Source organism: Bos indicus x Bos taurus, chromosome 12, assembly GCF_003369695.1.
Source record: "Bos indicus x Bos taurus breed Angus x Brahman F1 hybrid chromosome 12, Bos_hybrid_MaternalHap_v2.0, whole genome shotgun sequence".
NCBI lineage: Eukaryota > Metazoa > Chordata > Mammalia > Artiodactyla > Bovidae > Bos > Bos indicus x Bos taurus.
Window position 1 is genome coordinate 28,427,504 of NC_040087.1, and position 14,836 is coordinate 28,442,339.

At 38.9% G+C, this 14,836-nt stretch overlaps 1 protein-coding gene across 17 annotated transcripts in view; it reads left to right on the forward strand.

Moving 5' to 3' along the window:
* The window catches only part of ZAR1L (zygote arrest 1 like), a 93,933-nt gene that overhangs the window by 15,434 nt on the left and 63,663 nt on the right, over positions 1 to 14,836 (forward strand). The gene's annotated exons all lie outside the window — the stretch shown is intronic.

Genomic DNA, 14,836 nt, shown 5'->3' on the forward strand with positions numbered 1-14,836 from the left:
TACCAACTACAGGAAAAAAACTGCAAAAAAAAAAAAAACAACACGCAAACTCATGGAGATTAAATAGTATGTTACTAAATAACAAAGAAGTTGTTAAAGAATAAGAAAGGAAATCAAAAGATTCCTAGAAACAAATGAAAATGAAAACACAGCAACCCAAAACCTATGGGATTCAGCAAAAGCGGTTCTAAGAGGGAAGTTTATAGCAATACAATCATACCTCAAGAAGCAAGAAAAGCACTGAACAGACAACCTAACTCTATATCTAAAGCAGCTGGAAAAAGAAGAACAAAAAAACCCCCAAAGTCAGCAGAAGGAAAGAAATCATAAAGATCAGAGCAGAAATAATGAAAAGGAAATGAAAGAAACAATAGCAAAGATTAATAAAACTAAAACTTTGTTTTTTGAGAAGAAGATAAACAAAATTGACAAACCACTAGCCAGACTCATCAAGAAAAGGAGAAAGAACAAATCAACAAAATTAGAAATGAAAAATAAATTGCAACAGACAACACAGAAATACAAAGGATCGTAAGAGAATATTATGAGCAACTATATGCTAATAAAATGGACAACCTAGAGGAAACGGACAGATTCTTAGAAAAGTTCAACCTCCCAAGACTGAACCAGTAAGAAATAGAAATTATGAACAACTCAATTACAAACACTAAAATTGAAACTGTGATCAAAAATCTCCCCAAAAACAAAAGCCCAGGGTCAGATGGCTTCACAGGAATTATATCAAAGATTTAGAGAGGAGCTAATGCCTATTTTTCTGAAACTATTCCATAAAGTTGCAGAGAAAGGAACACTTCCAAACTCATTCTATGAGGCCACAATCACCCTGATACCAAAATCTGGCAAAGACAACACATAAAAAGAAAATTATATACCAATATCACTGATGAACATAGATGAAAAAATCCTCAACAAAATTCTAGCAAACAGAATTCAACACGTTAAAAAGCTCATACACAATGATCAAGTTGGGTTTATTCCAGGGATGCAAGGATTCTTTAATATATGCAAATCAATCAATGTGATACACCATATCAACAAATTGAAACATAAAAGCCATATGATCATCTCAGTAGATGCAGAAAAAGCCTTTTGACAAATTCAGCACACATTTATGATGAAAATGCTTCAAAAAATGGGCATAGAAGGAACCTACTTCAACATAGTAAAGGCCATATATGATAAGCCCTTGGCAAACATTATTCACAATGGTGAAAAACTAAAAACATTCCCTCTAAAATCAGGAAAAGACAAGGGTGTCCACTCTCACCACTGTTATTCAACATATTTCTGGAAGTCCTAGCTACAGCAATTAGAGAAGAAAAAGAAATAAAAGGAATCCAGATCGGAAAAGAAGTTAAACTCACTGTTTGCAGATGACATGATACTATACCTAGAAAACCTTTCAAAAGAAGCTATCAGAAAATTACTAGAGCTAGTCAGTGAATTCAGCAAAGTCATGGGATACAAAGTCAATACACAGAAATCACTTGCATTTCCTATAGTCAGATCAGTTGCTGAGTTGTGTCTGACTCTTTGCATCCCCACAGACTGCAGCATGCCAGACTTCCTTGTCCATCACCAGCACTTGGAGCTTGCTCAAACTCAAGTCGGTGATGCCATACAACCATCTCATCCTCTGTCATTCCTATATACTAACAATGAAAAATCAGAGAAATTAAGGAATCAGTCCCAGTCACCACTGCATCAAAAAAGAATAAAATATCTAGGAATAAACCTACCTAATGAGACAAAATACAGTATATGGAAAATTATAAGACACTGATGAAAGAAATCAAAGACAGTGTAAACAGGTGGAGAGCTATTTCATGTTCCTGTGTAGAAAGAATCAATATTGGGAAAATGACTATTCTACCAAAGGCAATCTACAGATTCATGCAATGCCTATCAAACTACCAATCTTTTGCAGAACTAGAACAAAAAATTTCACAATTCATATGGAAACACAAAAGACTCCAAATAGTCAAAGCAGTCTTGAGAAAGAAGAATGGAGCTGGAGGAATCAACCTTCCTGATTTCAGATTATACTACAAAGCTACAGTCATCAAGACAGTATGCTACTAGCACAGAAACAGAATAAAGACCAGTGGAACAAAATAGAAAACCAAGAGAGAAAACCACACACTTATGGGTACTGTTTTTGACAAAGGAGGCAAGAATAAACAATGGGGCAAAGATAGACTCTTCGATAAGAGGTGTTGGGAAAACTGGACAGCTACATGGAAAAGAATGGAATTAGAACACTTTCTAACACCGTACACAGACATAAACTCAAAATGGATTAAAGACCTAAATGTAAGACCAGAAACTATAAAACTCTTAGAGGAAAGCATAGGCAGAACACTTGAACTTAAAAGCTTTTGCACAGCAAAGGAAACTACAAACAAGGTGAAAAGACAGCCCTTAGAATGGGAGAAAATAATAGCAAATGAAACTGACACTTTCCAAAATATACAAGCAGCTCATACAACTCAATACCAGAAAAAAGCCCAATCAAAAAATGGGGAAGTGACCTAAAAAGGCATTTCTCCAGACATACAGATGGCTAACAAGCACATGAAGAGATGCTCAACATCACTCATTATTAGAGAAATGCAAATCAAATCTATAATGAGATACCATCTCACACCAGTGAGAATGGCCATTATTAAAAAGTACAAACAATAAATGCTGGAGAGGGTGTGGAGAAAACAGAACCCTCTTGCATTGCTGGTAGGAATGTAAACTTATACAGCCACTATGGAAGATGGTATGGAGGTTCCTTAAAAAGTTAGGAATAAAACCACCATATGACCCAGCAATCCCACTCCTAGGCATATACCCTGAGAAAATAAAAATTGAAACAGACACATGTACCCCAATTTCGACTACAGCACTATTTACAATAGTTAGAACATGGAAGCAACCTAGATGTCCATTGACAAATGAATGGATAAAGAAGCTGTGGTATGTATATACAATGGAATACTACTTAGCAGTCAAAGGGAATGCATTTGAGTCAGTTTTAATGAGGTGGAGAACCTGGAGCCTATTATACAGAGTGAAGTAAGTCAGAAAGAGAGAAGTATAAATATCACATGCTAATGTACGCATATGGAATCTAAAAAGATGGTAATGATGAATTTATTTTCAGGGCAGCAATGGAGAAACAGACATAGAGAACAGACCTATGAACACGGGGATGGGAGAAGGGAGAGGGTGAGATGTATGGAGAGAGTAACATGGAAATGTACAACACCATATGTAAAATAGATAGCCAATAGGGATTTGCTGAATGACTCAGGAAACTCAAACAGGGGCTCTGTGACAATCCAGAAGGGTAGAATGTGGAGGGAGTTATGAGGGACGTTCGGGACAGAGGGGACATGGGTGTACCTATGGCTGATTCTTGTTAATGTATGACAGAAAACCACAAAATGCTGGAAGCGGTCCCAAGATGGCAGAGGAATAGCACTTACTGACATAAATCACAGCAAGATCCTCTATGACCCACCTCCCAGAATAATGGAAATAAAAGCAAAAATAAACAAATGGGACCTAATTAAACTTAAAAGCTTTTGCACAACAAAGGAAACTATACTCAAGGTGAAAAGACAGCCTTCAGAATGGGAGAAAATAATAGCAAATGAAATAACTGACAATTTCCAAAATATACAAGCAGCTCAATACCAGAAAAATAAACGACCCAATCAAAAAATGGGCCAAAGACCTAAATAGACAGTTCTCCAAAGAAGTCATATAGATGGCTAGCAAACACATGAAAAGATGCTCAGCATCACTCATTATCAGAGAAATGCAAATCAAAACCACAACGAGGTACCATCTCACACAGGTCAGAATCGCTATCAAAAAGTTTACAAATAATAAATGCTGGAGAGGGTGTGGAGAAAGGAAACCCTCTTACACCATTGGTGGAAAAGCAAACTAGTGCAGCCACTATGGAGAACAGTGTGGAGATTCCTTAAAAAACTGGAAATAGAACTGCCATACAACCCAGCAGTCCCACTTCTGGGCATACGCACCGAGGAAACCAGAATTGAGAGAGACACGTGTACCCCAATGTTCATTGCAGCACTGTTTACAATAGCTAGGACATGGAAGCAACCTAGATGTCCATCAGCAGATGAATGGATAAGAATGCTGTGGTACATACAATGGAATATTACTCAACTATTAAAAAGAGCACATTTGAATCAGTTCTAATGAGGTGGTTGAAACTGGAGCCTATTATACATAGTGAAGTAAGTCAGAAAGAAAAACAGCAATACAGTATATTAACGCACATATATATGGAATTTAGAAAGATGGTAATGATGAACCTATGTGCAAGACAGCAAAAGAGACACAGATGTAAAGAACAGACTTTTGGGCTCTGAGAGAAGCCGAGGGTGGGATGATTTGAGAGAATAGCATTGAAACATGTATATTACCATATGTGAAATAGATGACCAGTCAAAGTTCGATGCATGAAACAGGACACTCAAAGCCAGTGCACTGGGATGACCCAGAGGGATGGGATGAGGAGGGAGGTGGGAGAGGGGGTTTGGGATGGGGAGGTACACATGTACATCCATGGCTGATTCATGTCAATGTATGGCAAAAACCACCACAATAATATAAAGTAATTAGCCTCCAATTAAATTAATAAAAGAATTGATAAGCTGGACTTCATTAAAATTAAAAACTTCTGTGACAATATCAAGAGAATGGGAAGGCAAGCCACAGACTGGGAAAAATATTTCAAAAGATGATAACATCTGATAACTGTTATCCAAAATATACAAAGTGAAAGTGAAGTCGCTCAGTCGTGTCCAACCCTCAGTGACCCCACGGACTGCAACCTTCCAGGCTCCTCCGGTTCATGGGATTTTCCGGGCGAGAGTACTGGAGTGGGGTGCCATTGCCTTCTCCAAAGAACTCTTAAAACTCAGCAACATGAAAACAATCTGATTAAAAAATAGGCAAAGACCTGAGCATAGACCTCACCAAATAAGATATATGGATGGCAAGTAAGCTATGAAAGGATGTTGAACATCACACATCATTAGAAAACTGTAAATTAAAAAGATTCCACTATACATCTATGAGAGGCTTCCCTGGTGGCTCAGTGGTAAAGAATGTTCCTGCCAATGCAGGAGACATGGGTTTGATCTCTGGATTGGGAAGATCCCTTGGAGAAGGAAATGGCAACCCATGCCAGTATTCTTGCCTAGGAAATCCCATGGACAGAGGATCCTGGCAGGTTATAGTCCATGGGGTCACAAACAAGTCAGACATGACTTGGTAACTAAACAACACACCCTTATGAGAATGGCCAAGATCCAGAACACTGACAACACCAAATACCCTAAGGATGTGGAGCAAAAGGATTTTCATTCACTGCTCTTAGAAATTGCAAAATTGTGCAGCCACATTGGAAGACAGTTTGACAGCTTCTTACAGAACTAAACATACTCTTACCATATGATACAGCAGTTGCACTCCTTGATATTTACCCAAATAAACTGAAAGCTTGCGTTCACATGAAAACCTATACACGTATGTTTATAGTGACTTTACTCATAATTAACAAAATTTGGAAGGCACCAAATTATCTTTTGGTACATGAATAGATAAATGAACTATGATACTTGAGACAATAAAATACTATTCAGAACTAAAAAGATTTGAGCTATTAAACCATGAGAAGACATGAAGGAAAGTTTACATACCTTATGATTCCAAGTATATGATGTTCTGTAAAGGCAAAACTATGGAGATAGTAAAAAAGAAAAATCAGTGGTGTCCAGGGGCTTAAGAGAGAGGGAAGGATGAATCAGCAGAGCGCAGAGGATATTTAGGGCAGTAAAATTATTCTGTACATCACTGTGATGGCAAATGCATGTTAAAATACATTTGTCAAAACCCATAAAACACCAGGAGTGAACCTCAGCATAAATGATGGACTTTGGGTGCTAAAATATGTCATCATAAGTTTACTGATGGTAAAAAATGCACTCTGATGGGGGATGTCAGTATTGGGCAGATTGTAAGGTGTTGGGGGAAGGGGCTATATGGGAATTCTCTGTACTTCTGGCTCATTTTTACTGTAAACATAAAACTATTCTAAGAAATAAATTTTATTAACAAAAATTCAAATAAAAACACAAAATTCTGTAAAGCAATTATCCTTAAAAAAAAAAAAAAAGACTGCATAGCAACTATGATAAAAAGTAAAAAAAAAAAATTAAAGGGGGGGAAAAAAACAACTTATGGTTACCAAAGGGGAAAGGTTGGGGGAGGGGAGGGATAAATTAAGAGTTTAGGATTAACACTGATTCATTATATTCTTTGCAGCCAAAGATGGAGAAGCTCTATACAGTCAGTAAAAACAAGACTGGGAGCTGGCTGTGGCTCATATCATGAACTCCTTATTTTGAAATTCAGACTTAAATTGAAGAAAGTAGGGAAAACCACTAGACCATTCAGGTATGACTTAAATCAAATCCCTTATGATTATATAGTTGAAGTGACAAATAGATTCAAGGGATTAGATCTGATAGATGCCTGAAGAACTATGGATGGAGGTTTGTGACATTGCACAGGAGCCAGCGATCCAGACCAGCCCCAAGAAAAAGAAATGCAAAAAGGCAAAATGGTTGTCTGAGGAGGCCTGACAAAAAGCTGAGAATAGAGAAAAAGGAGAAAAGGAAACATACACCCATCTGAATGCAGAGTTCCAAAGAATAGCCAGGAGAGAGAAGAAAGCCTTCCTCAGTGATCAGTGCAAAGAAATAGAGGAAAACAAGAGAATGGGAAAGATTAGAGATCTCTTCAAGAAAATTAGAGATACCAAGGGAACGTTTTATGCAAAGACTGATACAATAAAGGACAGAAATGGTATGGACCGAACAGAAGCAGAAGATATGAAAAAGATGTGTTGAGAACACACAAAAAAACTATACAAAAAAGATCTTCATGACCAAGATAACCATAATGATGTGATCACTCACCTAGAGCCAGACATCCTGGAATGCAAAGTCAAATAGGCCTTAGGATCCATCGCTACCGACAAAGCTAGTGGAGGTGATGGAATTCCAGTTGAGCTATTTCAAATCCTAAAAGATGATGCTGTGAAAGTGCTGCACTCAGTATGCCAGCAAATTTGGAAAACTCAGCAGTGACCACAGGACTGGAAAAGGTCAGTTTTCATTCCAATCCCAAAGAAAGGCAATGCATAAGAATGTTCCAGCTGTCACACAGTTGCACTCTTCTAACACGCTTGCAAAGTAATGCTCAAAATTCTCCAAGCAAGGCTTCAACAGTATGTGAACCGAGAGCTTCCAGACGTTCAAGCTGAATTTAGAAAAGGCAGAAGAACCAGAGATCAAATTGCCAACATCCATTGGATCATCGAAAAAGCAAGAGAGTTCAAGAAAAACATCTGCTTTATTGACTACTCCAAAGCCTTTGATTGTGTGGATCACAACAAACTATGGAAAATTCTGAGAGAGATGGCAATACCAGACCACCTGACCTGCCTCCTCAGAAATCTGTATGCAGGTTTCAAGAAGCAGCAGTTAGAACCAGACATGGAACAACAGAATGGTTCCAGATTGGTAAAGGATTATGTCAAGGCTGTATATTGTCACCCTGCTTATTTAACTTCTATGCAGTGTACATCAAGTGAGATGCCAGGCTGGATGAAACACAAGCTGGAATCAAGATTGCCGAGAGAAGTACCAATAACTTCAGATATGCAGATGACACCACCTTATGGCAGAATGAGAAGAACTAAAGAGCCTCTTGAAAGAGGAGTGTGAAAAAGTTGGCTTAAAACTCAAAATTCAGAAAACTAAGATCATGGCATCCAGTCCCATCACTTCATGGCAAATAGATGGGGAAACAGTGAGAGACTTTATTTTCTTGGGCTCCAAAATCACTGCAGATGTTGACTACAGCCATGAAATTAAAAGATGCTCCTTGGAAGAGAAGCTGTGACCAACCTAGACAGCATATTAAAAAGCACGCACATTGTTTTGTCCACAAAAGTCCATCTAGTCAAACCTATAATTTTTCCGGTAGTCATGTTTGGATGTGAAAGTTGGACTATAAAGAAAGCTGAGCACTGAAGAATTGATGTTTTTGAATTGTTAGAGAAGACTCTCGAGAGTCCCTTGGACTGCAAGGAGATCCAACCAGTCCATCCTAAAGGCAATCAGTCCTGAATATTCATTGGAAGGACTGCTGCTGAAACTGAAACTCCAATACTTCGGCCACCTGATGCGAAGAGCTGACTCAATTGGAAAGACTTTGATGCTGGGAAAGATTGAAGGTGGGAGGAGAAGGGGATGACAGAGGATGAGATGGTTGGATGGCATCACCGACTCAATGGACATGAGTTTGGGTAAACTCCTGGAGTTGATGATGGACAGGGTGACCTGGCATGCTGTAGTCCATGGGGTTGCAAAGAATTGGACACGACTGAGCAACTGAACTGAACAGTTGATTAACAATGTTGTATTACTTTCAGGTGTCTAGCAAAGTGATTCAGTTATACATGGATCTGTAGCTATTTTTTTTTTCAGAATCTTTTCCCTTATACATTTTTAGAGAATATGGAGCAGAGTTTTCTGTGCTATATAGTAGATCTTTTTTGGTTATCTATTTTAAATATCTTAGTATATATATGTCAATCCCAAACTCTCAATTTGTCTCTTCTCTCCACTTTTCCCCTTTGGTAATCATCAGTTCATTTTCTGAGTTGTTTCTGTTTTGTAGTAAGCTTATTTGTATCTTTTTCTTTTAGATTCCTCTTACAAGTGAAATTGTATTTCACTTATGGTATTTGTCTTTCTCTGTCTGACTGACGTAATACTATAATCTCCAGGTCCATCCCTGTTGCGCTAATGGTATTTCATTCTTTTTAATTGCTGAGTAGTATTCCATTGCATATATATCCCATCTTCTTTATCCATTCTTCTGTCCATGGGTGATTAGGTTGCTTCTGTCTCCTGGCTGTTGTTAACAATGTGGCAGAACAATAGGATGCATGTATTTTTTGAAACCATGGATTCCTCCAGATACATGCCCAGGAGTGTGATTGCTGAAGCATATGGTAGCTCTGTTTTTAGTTTTTGAAGGAGCCTCCATACTGTTCTCCATAGTAGCTGCACCAATTTACATTCCCACCAACAGTGTAGGAGGGTTCCCTTTCTCCACACCCTCTCCTGCACTTATTTGTAGACTTTTAAAAACATTTATATTTATTTAACTTTTGGCTGTACTGGGTCTTCATTGCTGAGTGCAAGCTTTCTCTAGTTTCAGTGAGCAGAGGCTACTCTTGTTGCAGTCCTTGGGCTTCTTATTGTGGGGGCCTCTCGTGGAGCACGGGCTTGAGGTTCATGAGCTCTAGAGCACTGGCTCAGTTAGCTATGGTCCATGGGCTCAGCTGCCCCAGGGCATGTGGAATCTTCCTGGACCAGGGATCAAACCCATTTTTGCTGCACTGACAGGTGGATTCTTTTTTTTGGCTCTGCTGGGTTTTTGTTGTGGGTTCTCTCTAGTTGTGGTTGGTGAGCAGGGGCTACTCCCCATTTCGGTGTGCAGGCATTGAGGTGGCTTCTCGTTGGTGGAGCATGAGCTCTAGGTGTGAGGGCTTCAGTAGTTGCAGCGTGAGAGCTCAGTAATTGTGGCACATGGGCTTAGTTGATCCGAGGCATTCCCAGACCAGGGATCAAATTTGTGTCCATGGCAGGTGGACTGTTATCCGTTGGACCACCAGAGAAGTCTGGCAGGTGGATTCCTAAGTGCTGGACTACCGGAGAAGTCCTGTTTGTAGACTTTTTGATGATGGTCATTCTGACCAGGGTGAGGTGATATTTCATAGTTTTTAAAAAATATTTTAATTTTATTGAAGTATAGTTGATTTACAATGTTGTGATAGCCTGAAGTGTACAGCACAGTGACCCAGTTACACATACACATATATTCATTTCCTCACAGACTCCCATTCAAATAAGCCACCTAGAGTACTGATTAGAGCTCCCCATGCTGTACGTAAGGTCCCTGCTGGCCATCCGTCCCATAAGTAGTAGACCATGTGTGTCCCTCCCAAATTCCTGATCCATCCCTCCCCATCCCTATATTTGTTTCCCTCATCATCTTGGCAGTCACAAATCTGTTCTTGATATCTGTAAGTCATTTTCTGTTTTATAAATACATTCATTTGCATCATTTTAAAAAAAGTTAGATTCCACATATAAGTGATATCGTATAATTTTCTTTTTCTGTCTGACAATATGGTCATTTGGTAATGTCTAAGTCCATCCATGATTTTGCAAATGGCATTTTTTTAATGGCTGAATAATATTCCATTGTATATATGTACCGCATCTTTGTTCATTCCTCTGTCAGTGGGCATTAAGTTTGCTTCTGTATCTTGTCTATAGTAAATAGTGTAGCAGTGAAGTCTGGGCTGCATATATATTTGGGAATTATGGTTTTCTCTGAGTATATATCTAGAGTAGGATTGCTGGGTCATGTGATAGTTCTATTTTTAGTTTTTGAAGGAATCTTCATATTGTTCCCCATAGTGGCTGTATCAATTTACATTCCCACCAACACTGTAAGAGGATTCTCTTTTCTTCATATCTTCTCCAGCATTTATTATTTTAAGACATACTGATGATGGCATTTCTGACTGGTGTGTAGTGATACCTCATTATAATTTTGATTTGCATTTCTCTAAAAAAGAGCTTCACGACCCAGATAATCATGATGGTTTGATCACTCACCTCAAGCCAGATATCCTGGAATGTGAAGTCAAGTGGGCCTTAGGAAGCATCACTATGAACAAAGCTAGTGGAGGTGATGGAATTCCAGTTGAGCTATTTCAAATTCTGAAAGATGATGCTGTGAAAGTGTTGCACTCAATATGCCAGCAAATTTGGAAAACTCAGCAGTGGCCACAGGACTGGGAAAGGTCAGTTTTCATTCCAGTCCCAAAGAAAGGCAATACCAAAGAATGCTCGAACTACCGCATAATTGCACTCATCTCACACACCAGTAAAGTAATGCTTAAATTTCTCCAAGCCAGGCTTCAGCAATATGTGAACCGTGAACTTCCTGATGTTCAAGCTAGTTTTAGAAAAGGCAGAGGAACCAGAGATCAAATTGCCAACATCCACTGGATCATGGAAAAAGCAAGAGAGTTCCAGAAAAACATCTATTTCTGCTTTATTGGCTATGCCAAAGCCTTTGACTGTGTGGATCACAATAAACTGTGGAAAATTCTGAAAGAGATGGGAATACCAGACCACCTGACCTGCCTGTTGAGAAACATATATGCAAGTCAGGAAGCCACAGTTAGAGCTGGACATGGAACAACAGACTGATTCCAAATAGGAAAAGGAGTACGTCAAGACTATATTGTTACCCTGCTTATTTAACTTATATGCAGAGTACATCATGAGAAAGGCTGGGCTGGAAGAAGCACAAGCTGGAATCAAGAGTGCTGGGAGAAATATCAACAGCCTCAGATATGCAGATGATACCACCCTTATGGCAGAAAGTGAAGGGGAACTAAAACGCTTCTTGATGAAAGTGAAAGAGGAGAGTGAAAAAGTTGACTTAAAGCTCAACATTCAGAAAACTAAGTTCATGTCATCTGGTCCCATCACTTCATGGGAAATAGATGGGAAAACAGTGGAAACAGTATCAGACTTTATTTTTGGGGGCTCCAAAATCACTGCAGATGGTGATTGCAGCCATAAAATTAAAAGACGCTTACTCCTTGGGAGAAAAGTTAAGACCAACCTAGGTAGCATATTAAAAAGCAGAGATATTACTTTGCCAACAAAGGTCCGTCTAGTCAAGGCTATGGTTTTTCCAGTAGTCATGTATGCATATGAGAGTTGGACTGTGAAGAAAGTTGAGCACCAAAGAATTGATGCTTTTGAACTGTGGTGTTGGAGGAGACTCTTGAGAGTCCCTTGGACTGCAAGGAGGTCCAACCAGTCCATCCTAAAGGAGATCAGTCCTGGGTGTTCATTGGAAGGACATGCTGAGGCTGAAACTCCAATCCTTTGGCCACCTCATGCGAAGAGTTGACTCATTGGAAAAGACCCTGATGCTGGGAGGGATTGGGGGCAGGAGGAGAAGAGGACGATAGAGGATGGGATGGCTGGATGGCATCACCAACTCGATGCACATGAGTTTGAGTGAACTCCAGGTGTTGGTGATGGACAGGGAGGCCTGGTGTGCTGTGACTCATGGGGTAGCAAAGAGTTGGACACAACTGACCGACTGAACTGAACTGAATAACTAGTGATATTGAATATATATTATCATGTGCCTGTTGACTGTATGTCTTCTTTGGAGAAATGTCTGTTTAGGTCTTCTGCTTATGTTTTGAGTCAGTTGTTTGTTTTTTATATTGAACTGCAAGAGCTGATTGTATATTTTGGAGATTAATCCCTTGTCAGTTGCTTCATTTACAAATAACTTCTCCTATTCTAAGGGTTGTCTTTTCATCTTGTTTACGGTTTACTTTACTCTGCAAAAGCTTTTAAATTATACTTGGTCCTGTTTGTTTATTTTTGTTTTTATTTTCATTACTCTGGGAGGTGGGTCCAAAAAGATCTTGCTGTGATTTATGTTAAAGACTGTTCTGCCTATGTTTTCCTGTAAGAGTTTTATAGTGTGCAGCCTTACAAAGATATTTAATCCATTTTGAGTTTTTATTTTTCTGTTTGGTATTATGGAGTGTTCTAATTTCATTCTTTTGCATGTAGCTGTCCAGTTTTCCCAGAACCATTTATTGAAGAGCCTGTCTTTTCTCCATTGTATATCCTTGCCTCCTTTATCATAGATTAGGTGGCCATGGGTGCCTGGGCTTATCTTGGGATTTCAGTCCTGTTCCATTGTTCTTTGTGTCTTGATTTTAATGCCAGTAACATACTGTCTTGATTACTGTAGATACGTAGTACAGTATGAAGTCAGGGAGCCTGATTCCTCCACCTCTGTTTTTCTTTCTCAAGGTTGCTTTGGCTGTTCAGGATCTATTGCGCTTCCGTACAAATTATGAAGTTTTTTATTTTAATTCTGTGAAAAATGCTGTTGGTAATTTGATAGGGATTTCATTTAATCTGTAGATTGCTTTGGGTAATATAATTATTTTCACAATAGTGATTTTTCCAGTCCATAAAACATGGTGCTGCTGCTGCTGCTAAGTCACTTCAGTCGTGTCTGACTCTGTGTGACCCCATAGACGGCAGCCCACCAGGCTCCCCCGTCCCTGGAATTCTCCAGGCAAGAACACTGGAGTGGGTTGCCAATGCATGAAAGTGAAAAGTGAAAGTGAAGTCGTTCAGTTGTGTCCGACTCTAGCGACCCCATGGACTGCAACCTTCTAGGTTCCTCCTCCATGGGATTTTCCAGGCAAGAGTACTGGAGTGGGGTGCCATTGCCTTCTCCGATAAAACATGGTATATCTCATCATTTGTTTGTTTCATCTTTGATTTCTTTCATCACTATCTTACAGTTTTCTGAGTAGAGGTCTTTTGTATCCTTAGGTAAGTTTATTCCTAGGCACTTTATTCTTTTTGTTGCATTGGTAAATGGGATTGTTTGATTTGTTTTTGTAGGTCTTTTCTTTCTTCCTTCTCTCTATGGTTCCTTGTGATTTGAGGGCTATCTTTAGTGTTGTTTGGATTGCTTTTTCTTTTTTGTATGTGTATCTCTTGCCGATTTTTGATTTGTGGTTACCATGAGGTTTTAAATTTTTTGTTAGGATTAAAGTCACATAATATAAAACATAGTATTTTAACCATATTTAACTATATACTTCAGTGGTACTAAGCACATTTACATTGTTGTGCAACTCTCATCATCACTCTCCCCCCAATTTTTCACCTTCTTAAACTGAAACTCTGTCCCCATTAGACGCTAACTCCACATTCCCCCTCCATAGATCCCATTCCCTCCATCCCGTGGCCCCATCTATCAGTGTGCTTTCTGACTCTATGAATTTGACTATTCTAGATATCTTATATAAGTGGAATCAAACAGTATTTATCTGTATTTCTGCTTTGCAAACAGGTTCATCTATACCATTTCTCTAGATTACACGTATGCATTTATATGATACTTGTTTTTCTCTTTCGGACTTATTTCACCCTGTATGACAGGATCTAGGCCCATCCACATCTCTGCAGATGGCACAATTTCATTTCTTTTCATGACTAAGTAAGAGTCCATTGTATATATCTACAACATCTTTATCCATTCCTCTGTCTCTGGACTCTGAGGTAGTTGACTATTATAAATAAAGTTGCAGTGAACATGGGGGTGTATGTATCTTTTGGAATTAAGGTTTACTTACACACACACACACACACACACACACATACACAGAGAGACTCTGAGGTAGTTGACTATTATAAATAAAGTTGCAGTGAACATGGGGGTGTATGTATCTTTTGGAATTAAGGTTTACTTACACACACACACACACACACACACACAGACAATATACCCAGTAGTGGGATTGCTGGGTCATAAGGTAGTTCTATTTTTAGTTTTTTAAGAAACTTCCATACGGTTCTCTGTACTGGTTGTATCAGTTGACAGCAGATGGCCATTCTGATTGGAGTGAGGTGATACCTTATTGTGATTTTGACTTGCATTTCTCTGATAATTAGAGATGTTGAGCATCTTTCCATGAGTCTCTTGGCCATTTTTATTGTCCTCTTTGGAGAAAAGTTTTATTTTGGATTTCTGCCTAAATATTTTTTAAAAATGTTCATTAACTCAGCTT